Source organism: Hippopotamus amphibius, chromosome 2 (genome assembly GCF_030028045.1).
Source record: "Hippopotamus amphibius kiboko isolate mHipAmp2 chromosome 2, mHipAmp2.hap2, whole genome shotgun sequence".
Classification (NCBI taxonomy): Eukaryota; Metazoa; Chordata; class Mammalia; order Artiodactyla; family Hippopotamidae; genus Hippopotamus; species Hippopotamus amphibius.
The window spans coordinates 221,945,308-221,955,155 of NC_080187.1; the positions used below are offsets into that span (position 1 = coordinate 221,945,308).

The 9,848-nt window shown below is 53.4% G+C and overlaps 4 non-coding genes across 4 annotated transcripts; all 4 read right to left on the reverse strand.

Annotated features, from left to right (window-relative positions):
- Positions 1 to 1,485: 1,485 nt before the first annotated feature.
- On the reverse strand, positions 1,486 to 1,566 carry LOC130847056 (small nucleolar RNA SNORD115). The gene has a single exon (XR_009051851.1). It is a non-coding gene; the product is annotated as a small nucleolar RNA SNORD115 (small nucleolar RNA).
- A 2,503-nt stretch (positions 1,567 to 4,069) lies between these two features.
- On the reverse strand, positions 4,070 to 4,150 carry LOC130847051 (small nucleolar RNA SNORD115). Its single transcript, XR_009051846.1, has one exon. It is a non-coding gene; the product is annotated as a small nucleolar RNA SNORD115 (small nucleolar RNA).
- A 2,511-nt stretch (positions 4,151 to 6,661) lies between these two features.
- Positions 6,662 to 6,742, reverse strand: LOC130846944 (small nucleolar RNA SNORD115). Its single transcript, XR_009051739.1, has one exon. It is a non-coding gene; the product is annotated as a small nucleolar RNA SNORD115 (small nucleolar RNA).
- Positions 6,743 to 9,254: 2,512 nt separating this feature from the next.
- On the reverse strand, positions 9,255 to 9,335 carry LOC130846947 (small nucleolar RNA SNORD115). The gene has a single exon (XR_009051742.1). It is a non-coding gene; the product is annotated as a small nucleolar RNA SNORD115 (small nucleolar RNA).
- Positions 9,336 to 9,848: the final 513 nt, after the last annotated feature.

The window sequence follows — 9,848 nt, forward strand, 5'->3', positions numbered from 1 at the left end:
GCATCTAGCTGCCAAGTCCCTGATGAAGGGTCCTTATTGCCTCTCACCACCTCCAGGCCTGGCCCCACATCCTCCCAACCAACACTTCTTGGAAATCACTCAAGCAGAACCCACAACTGACCATAAGCTAAGTCCATCCTCGTGCTCTGCCTCCACATGCACAGAGATCTGCGTGGTTGCTCCCCAGGGCAACACGTAATGAAATGGTGCCTCCATGGTCAGTCTTACCACAATTCAGGTCAATCGAGATGAATTTCAAGACCCACATTCCGATCTGGTGGAAGGGGAGCCACGTCAAGCATTCCTCCTTGGGGAGCACAGAGATTCCCAAACAGGGCCAATTTCTTCTGTGGCAGCATTCCCTACTGTGGCCCGTGCAAGGCCACCAAACAACAGCCATGCAGCTACACCCTCCTCAGCCCACATCCCCGGACCACCCCTCCCCTTCAGGTCAACAGGGCCTCACGATGGACATGATAACGGGATGCCCAAGGGCTCTGCAAAGCCTTCACGGGGGAATGGACACCCAGAAGCCTTTTCTCCTCTGGAGGGGGCTCTCTGACAAACCAGTGGCTTCCGGAGAGGTCGACCAACCCAGGAGAAGCTATGGTCCTGTGTATGCATGCAGACCCCATCAGAGGCCCCATTCGGATCAAGTGGCTCCAACAAAGCACCATGATACCTCAGAGAGTCCTGGCACAACCCCATTGAAGACCAGGGCATGGCTTCCAGCCCTTGAAATAACCAGCAGCATCCTGCCTCCAAGCACCTGAGGATGGGCTCCTGCCTGCGTCTCACCATCTCTAGGCAGGGGGCATGAGCCTTCCCTACTGACAGGTTTTGGGAAGCCATAAAGCACACACCACAAGGGGCCATTCCCTCAGTTGGTGATCATACTCTGGCGCTAAGTGCACAGAGGTCTCTAGAGATGTTCTGCTTGGGGCCAAGGAAGAAAACACTGCCTCGATGTGCTCTTTGACTAGAATACAGCTCTAATGAAGGCATGTGAGTGCACCAGATGTGAGCCCATTAATTTGGGGCAGCAGGAGATATTCCTCCTTGGTAGGCAGGAGGTTACCAAAAGACTACCCTGTACTGGCTGCTGTGAGGGCGGCTAGCCCATAGTTTAAAATTCTCTGGGGCCTATCGGTAGCAACTAAAAGAGCCACTCACTGCGAAACATTCTGGCTGTGGTGAGTCCATGCCAAGGTTTGCCCTGAAACACAAAATTCAAAGCAGAAAGGCTTAAGGAAAGACTCCACCCATGGCCTCAGAACATGTGGGCCCTGGCACTAGGGAGCAGGATAGAAAACCAAAGGTGGCAACACATCTTGGATATGTGGAAGCCTCCTACACTGGGAGGAGTCTCAAGGGATTTCCTCGAGGGAGAGGCTGCTCCAACACCCACACCCACACCCACACCCACACCCAGGGCTCTGCAATGGACCAAAAATCCAGGCCATCCTGCCCCTGGATCCCTCTGTTAGGCGTCAGCATAATCGTATTGAGCATGATTTTTTGGTCATCAGCTCTCTTCAGGACCATATGAGTTCTCATCATCGACCCAACTGAGGCCCTCCTCACTCACCTGCGCCCTGCCACATGTGAAGGCTTACCTCAGATGCTTCCTGGAAAGAAGGATGCCTGAAGGGATGTGCCATTCTGTCGAATCCACGTGCTGGGCCAAGGCTCATGGTGATTGCCCTAGGGAACATAGACCAAACACATATCTTCATTTCTCTGGGGACGGTGGCTGCCAAGAGGTGAGAAGGACAGCTGTGAGAACTCCAACTCCATGCTAGATGCATTGGGGGACGTGTGTGCCACACGCTCATGCATCGAATGATGCTACAAGAAATACCTGCAGCAATATATCCAGGAACATAGGGCCCAAATGTAGCTCCATGCAGAGACAGGAACACATAGCTGAAACGCATACAAACAGCTCCCTACATAGCTTCCTTCCTGCCTCCCTTCCTCTATAATGCTCTAGCTCCCTCCCTTTCGACCCTCGTCCTTGGCTCACTCCCTCCATCCATCCATACTTACAAAGATGAAGGCATGAGTGGACAGGTGGATCAATGCCATCTTATGTACCTTAATACTGTGTCAGGGGCAGATGAAATAACCAGTACGTATATGTCTCCCCAGGGAAGGACTAGCCTCATGGATCCTCCAAGCAGCACAAGGCCTGGCACCAGGTCTGCTTGGCGAGGAAAACACTGGGGGTGTGTCTGGGGGAATGGAGACATTCCTCTGGGCCCCACCCTTGTGTGGGCAAGCGTGTGCTGGCCGATGTCACACTCGGCTTGTCCATGTGCACAACACCCAGACAATGAGGCCTTTATGTCCCACGCATTGGACATTCAAAGGAGCTGGAGGGAGCTCTCTTGGTAGGCAGAGGCTCCCTTATAGGAAGGCCATCCCAAGAGATGCCACAGGCCTGTATCTGTATGTAGAACTCATGAAAGGGCCTGTCCGAGACAACTGGCCTATCTGACGGCCCATGATCCCTCACAGAGACCTGGGAAACCCCATTCCAGCAAGAAACCTGCCCTTCAGCTCTCACAAGAGCCAAGAGCATCTAGCTGCCAAGTCCCTGATGAAGGGTCCTTGTTGCCTCTCACCACCTCCAGGCCTTGACCCACATCCTCCCAACCAACACTTCTTGGAAGTCACTCAAGCACACCCCACAACTGACCATAAGCTCAGTCCATCCTCGTGCTCTGCCTCGACATGCACAGAGATCTGCGTGGTTGCTCCCCAGGGCAACACGTAATGAAATGGTGCCTCCATGGTCAGTCTTACCACAATTCAGGTCAATCGAGATGAATTTCAAGACCCACATTCCGATCTGGTGGATGGGGAGCCACGTCAAGCATTCCTCCTTGGGGAGCACAGAGATTCCCAAACAGGGCCAATTTCTTCTGTGGCAGCATTCCCTACTGTGGCCCGTGCAAGGGCACCAAACAACAGCCATGCAGCTACACCCTCCTCAGCCCACATCCCGGGACCACCCCTCCCCTTCAGGTCAACAGGGCCTCACGATCGATATGATAACGGGATGCCCAAGGGCTCTGCAAAGCCTTCATGGGGGAAAGGACACCCAGAAGCCTTTTCTCCTCTGGAGGGGGCTCTCTGACAAACCAGTGGCTTCCGGAGAGGAAGACCAACGCAGGAGAAGCTATGGTCCTGTGTATGCATGCAGATCCCATCAGAGGCCCCATTCGGATCAAGTGGCTCCAACAAAGCACCATGATCCCTCACAGAGTCCTGGCACAACCCCATTGAAGACCAGGGCATGTCTTCCAGCCCTTGAAATAACCAGCAGCATCCTGCCTCCAAGCACCTGAGGATGGGCTCCTGCCTGCCTCTCACCATTTCTAGCAGGGGGCATGAGCCTTCCCTACTGACAGGTTTTGGGAAAGCATAAAGCACACACCACAAGGCACCATTCCCTCAGTTGGTGATCATACTCTGGCGCTAGGTACAGAGAGGTCTCTAGAGATGTTCCGCCTGGGGCCAAGGAAGAAAACACTGCCTCGATGTGCTCTCTGACTAGAATACAGCTCTAATGAAGGCATGTGAGTGCACCAGATGTGAGCTCATAAATTTGGGGCAGCAGCAGACATTCCTCCTTGGTAGGCAGGAGGTTGCCAAAAGACTACCCTGTACTAGCTGCTGGGAGGGCGGCTAGCCCATAGTTTCAAATTCTCTGGGGCCTATCGGTAGCAACTAAAAGAGCCACTCACTGCGAAACATTCTGGCTGTGGTGAGTCCATTCCAAGGCTTGCCTTGAAACACAAAATTCAAAGCAGAAAGGCTTAAGGAAAGACTCCACCCATGGCCTCAGAACATGTGGGCCCTGGCACTAGGGAGCAGGATAGAAAACCAAAGGTGGCAACACATCTTGGATATGTGGAAGCCTCCTACACTCGGAGGAGTCTCAAGGGATTTCCCCGAGGGAGAGGCTGCTCCAACACCGAGACCCAAACCAACACCCACACCCACACCCAGGGCTCTGCAATGGACCAAAAATGCAGGCCATCCTGCCCCTGGTCCCTATGTTAGGCCTCAGCATAATCCAATTGAGCATGATTTTTTGGTCATCAGCTCTCTTCTGGACCATATGAGTTCTCACCATCGACCCAACTGAGGCCCTCCTCACTCACCTGCGCCCTGCCACATGTGAAGGCTTACCTCAGATGCTTCCTGGAAAGAAGGATGCCTGAAGGGATGTGCCATTCTGTCGAATCCACGTGCTGGGCCAAGGCTCATGGTGATTGCCCTAGGGAACATAGGCCAAACACAGATCTTCATTTCTCTGGGGACGATGGCTGCCAAGAGGTGAGAAGGACAGCTGTGAGAACTCCAACTCCATGCTAGATGCATTGGGGGACGTGTGTGCCACAGGCTCATGCATCGAATGATGCTACAAGAAATACTTGCAGCAATATATCCAGGAACATAGGGCCCAAATGTACCTCCACGCAGAGACAGGAACACATAGCTGAAACGCATATAAGCAGCTCCCTACATAGCTTCCTTCCTGCCTCCCTTCCTCCAGAATGCTCTAGCTCCCTCCCTTTCGACCCTCGTCCTTGGCTCACTCCCTCCATCCATCCATACTTACAAAGATGAAGGCATGAGTGGACAGGTGGATCAATGCCATCTTATGTACCTTAATACTTTGTCAGGGGCAGATGAAATAACCAGTACCTATGTGTCTCCCCAGGGAAGGACTAGCCTAATGGATCCTCCAGGCAGCACAAGGCCTGGCACCAGGTCTGCTTGGCGCGGAAAACACTAGGGGTGTTTCTGGTGGAATGGAGACATTCCTCTGGGCCCCACCATGGTGTGGGCAAGCGTGTGCTGGCCGATGTCTCACTCGGCTTGTCCATGTGCACAACACCCAGTCAATGAGGCCTTTATGTCCCACACAGTGGACATTCACAGGAGCTGGAGGGAGCTCTCTTGGTAGGCAGTGGCTCCCGTAGAGGAAGGCCACCCCAAGAGATGCCACAGGCCTGTATCTGTATGCAGAACGCATGAAAGAGCCTGTCTGAGAAATCTGGCCTATCTGACGGCCCATGATCCCTCACAGAGACCTGGGAAACACCATTCCAGCAAGGGACCTGCCCTTCAGCTCTCACAAGAGCCAAGAGCATCTAGCTGCCAAGTCCCTGATGAAGGGTCCTTGTTGCGTCTCACCACCTCCAGGCCTGGCCCAACATCCTCCCAAACAACACTTCTTGGAAGTCACTCAAGCACACCCCACAACTGACCATAAGCTCAGTCCATCCTCTTGCTCTGCCTCGACATGCACAGAGATCTGCGTGCTTGCTCCCCAGGGCAACACGTAATGAAATGGTGCTTCCATGGTCAGTCTTACCACAATTCAGGTCAATCGAGTTGAATTTCAAGACCCGCATTCCGATCTGGTGGATGGGGAGCCACGTCAAGCATTCCTCCTTGGGGAGCACAGAGATTCCCAAACAGGGCCAATTTCTTCTGTGGCAGCATTCCCTCCTGTGGCCCGTGCAAGGCCACCAAACAACAGCCATGCAGCTACACCCTCCTCAGCCCACATCCCGGGACCACCCCTCCGCTTCAGTTCAAAAGGGCCTCACGATGGACATGATAACGGGATGCCCAAGGGCTCTGCAAAGCCTTCATGGGGGAATGGATATCCAGAAGCTTTTTCTCCTCTGGAGGGGGCTCTCTGACAAACCAGTGGCTTCCGGAGAGGACGACCAACCCAGGAGAAGCTATGGTCCTGTGTATGCATGCAGACCCCATCAGAGGCCCCATTCGGATCAAGTGGCTCCAACAAAGCACCATGATCCCTCACAGAGTCCTGGCACAACCCCATTGAAGACCACGGCATGGCTTCCCGTCCTTGAAATAACCAGCAGCATCCTTCCTCCAAGCACCTGAGGATGGGCTCCTGCCTGCCTCTCACCATCTCTAGGCAGGGGGCATGAGCCTTCCCTACTGACAGGTTTTGGGAAGCCATAAAGCACACACCACAAGGGACCATTCCCTCAGTTGGTGATCATACTCTGGCGCTAAGTGCACAGAGGTCTCTAGACATGTTCCACCTGGGGCCAAGGAAGAAAACACTGCCTCGATGTGCTCTCTGACTAGAATACAGCTCTAATGAAGGCATGTGAGTGCACCAGATGTAAGACTATAAATTTGGGGCAGCAGCAGACATTCCTCCTTGGTAGGCAGGAGGTTGCCAAAAGACTACCCTGTACGGCCTGCTGTGAGGGCGGACAGCCCATAGTTCAAAATTCTCTGGGGCCTATCGGTAGCAACCAAAAGAGCCACTCACTGCGAAACCTTCTGGCTGTGGTGAGTCCATGCCAAGGCTTGGCCTGAAACACAAAATTCAAAGCAGAAAGGCTTAAGGAAAGACTCCACCCATGGCCTCAGAACATGTGGGCCCTGGCACTATGGAACAGGATAGAAAACCAAAGGTGGCAACACATCTTGGATATGTGGAAGCCTCCTACACTGGGAGGAGTCTCAAGTGATTTCCTCGAGGGAGAGGCTGCTCCAACACCCAGACCCACACACACACCCACACCCACACCCACACCCAGGGCTCTGCAATGGACCAAAAATGCAGGCCATCCTGCCCCTGGATCCCTCTGTTAGGCCACAGCATAATCCTATTGAGCATGATTTTTTGGTCATCAGCTCTCTTCAGGACCATATGAGTTCTCATCATCGACCCAACTGAGGCCCTCCTCACCCACCTGCGCCCTGCCACATGTGAAGGCTTACCTCAGATGTTTCCTGGAAAGAAGGATGCCTGAAGGGATGTGCCATTCTGTCGAATCCACGTGCTGGGCCAAGACTCATGGTGATTGCCCTAGGGAACATAGGCCAAACACAGATCTTCATTTCTCTGGGGACGATGGCTGCCAAGAGGTGAGAAGGACAGCTGTGAGAACTCCAACTCCATGCTAGATGCATTGGGGGACGTGTGTGTCACACGCTCATGCATCGAATGATGCTACAAGAAATGCCTGCAGCAATATATCCAGGAACATAGGGCCCAAATGTAGCTCCACGCAGAGAAAGGAACACATAGCTGAAACGCATACAAACAGCTCCCTACATAGCTTCCTTCCTGCCTCCCTTCCTCCAGAATGCTCTAGCTCCCTCCCTTTCGACCCTCATCCTTGGCTCACTCCCTCCATCCATCCATACTTACAAAGATGAAGGCATGAGTGGACAGGTGGATCAATGCCATCTTATGTACCTTAATACTGTGTCAGGGGCAGATGAAATAACCAGTACCTATATGTCTCCCCAGGGAAGGACTAGCCTCATGGATCCTCCAGGCAGCACAAAGCCTGGCACCAGGTCTGCTTGATGCGGATAACATTGGGGGTGTTTCTGGGGGGAATGGAGACATTCCTCTGGGTCCCAACCTGGTGTGGGCAAGCGTGTTCTGGCCGATGTCACACTCGGCTTGTCCATGTGCACAACACCCAGACAATGAATCCTTTATGTCCCACGAAGTGGACATTCACAGGAGCTGGAGGGAGCTCTCTTGTTAGGCAGAGGCTCCCGTAGAGGAAGGCCATCCCAAGAGATGCCAGAGGCCTGTATCTGTATGTAGAACTCATGAAAGGGCCTGTCCGAGACAACTGGCCTATCTGAGGGCCCATGATCCCTCACGGAGACCTGGAAAACCCCATTCCAGCAAGGGACCTGCCCTTCAGCTCTCACAAGAGCCAAGAGCATCTAGCTGCCAAGTCCCTGATGAAGGGTCCTTGTTGCCTCTCACCACCTCCAGGCCTGGCCCCACATCCTCCCAACCAACACTTCTTGGAAGTCACTCAAGCACACCCCACAACTGACCATAAGCTCAGTCCATCCTCGTGCTCTGCGTCCACATGCACAGAGATCTGTGTGGTTGCTCCCCAGGGCAACACGTAATGAAATGGCGCCTCCATTTTCAGTCTTACTACACTTAAGGTCAATCGAGTTGAATTTCAAGGCCCGCATTCCGATCTGGTGGATGGGGAGCCACGTCAAGCATTCCTCCTTGGGGAGCACAGAGATTCCCAAACAGGGCCAATTTCTTCTGTGGCAGCATTCCCTTCTGTGGCCCGTGCAAGGCCACCAAACAACAGCCATGCAGCTACACCCTCCTCAGCCCACATCCCGGGACCACCCCTCCGCTTCAGGTCAACGGGGCCTCACGATGGACATGATAACGGGATGCCCAAAGGCTCTGCAAAGCCTTCACGGGGGAATGGACACCCAGAAGCCTTTTCTCCTCTGGAGGGGGCTCTCTGACAAACCAGTGGCTTCCGGAGAGGACGATCAACCCAGGAGAAGCTATGGTCCTGTGTATGCATGCAGACCCCATCAGAGGCCCCATTCGGATCAAGTGGCTCCAAAAAAGCACCATGATCCCTCACAGAGTCCTGGCACATCCCCATTGAAGACCAGGGCATGGCTTCCAGCCCTTGAAATAACCAGCAGCATCCTGCCTCCAAGCACCTGAGGATGGGCTCCTGCCTGCCTCTCACCATCTCTAGGCAGGGGGCATGAGCCTTCCCTACTGACAGGTTTTGGTAAACCATAAAGCACACACCACAAGGGACCATTCCCTCAGTTGGTGATCATACTCTGGCGCTAGGTGCACAGAGGTCTCTAGAGAGGTTCCCCCTGGGGCCAAGGAAGAAAACACTGCCTCGATGTGCTCTCTGACTAGAATACAGCTCTAATGAAGGCATGTGAGTGCACCAGATGTGAGCCCATAAATTTGGGGCAGCAGCAGACATTCCTCCTTGGTAGGCAGGAGGTTGCCAAAAGACTACCCTGTACTGGTTGTTGCGAGGGCGGCCAGCCCATAGTTCAAAATTCTCTGGGGCCTATCGGTAGCAACCAAAAGAGCCACTCACTGCGAAACATTCTGGCTGTGGTGAGTCCATTGCAAGGCTTGCCTTGAAACACAAAATTCAAAGCAGAAAGGCTTAAGGATAGACTCCACCCATGGCCTCAGAACATGTGGGCCCTGGCACTATGGAACAGGATAGAAAACCAAAGGTGGCAACACATTTTGCATATGTGGAAGCCTCCTACACTCGGAGGAGTCTCAAGGGATTTCCTCGAGGGAAAGGCGGCTCCAACACCCAGACCCACACACACACCCACACCCACACCCACACGTAGGGCTCGGCAATGGACCAAAAATGCAGGCCATCCTGCCCCTGGATCCCTCTGTTAGGCCTCAGCGTAATCCTATTGAGCATGATTTTTTGGTCATCAGCTCTCTTCAGGACCATATGAGTTCTCATCTTCGACCCAACTGAGACCCTCCTCACTCACCTGCGCCCTGCCACATGTGAAGGCTTACCTCAGATGCTTCCTGGAAAGAAGGATGCCTGAAGGGATGTGCCATTCTGTCGAATCCACGTGCTGGGCCAAGGCTCATGGTGATTGCCCTAGGGAACATAGGCCAAACACAGATCTTCATTTCTCTGGGGACGATGGCTGCCAAGAGGTGAGAAGGACAGCTGTGAGAACTCCAACTCCATGCTAGATGCATTGGGGGACGTGTGTGCCACACGCTCATGCATCGAATGATGCTACAAGAAATATCTGCAGCAATATAACCAGGAACATAGGGCCCAAATGTAGCTCCACGCAGAGAAAGGAACACATAGCTGAAACGCATACAAACAGCTCCCTACATAGCTTCCTTCCTGCCTCCCTTCCTCCAGAATGCTCTAGCTCCCTCCCTTTCAACCCTCGTCCTTGGCTGACTCCCTCCATCCATCCATACTTACAAAGATGAAGGCATGAGTGGACAGGTGGAT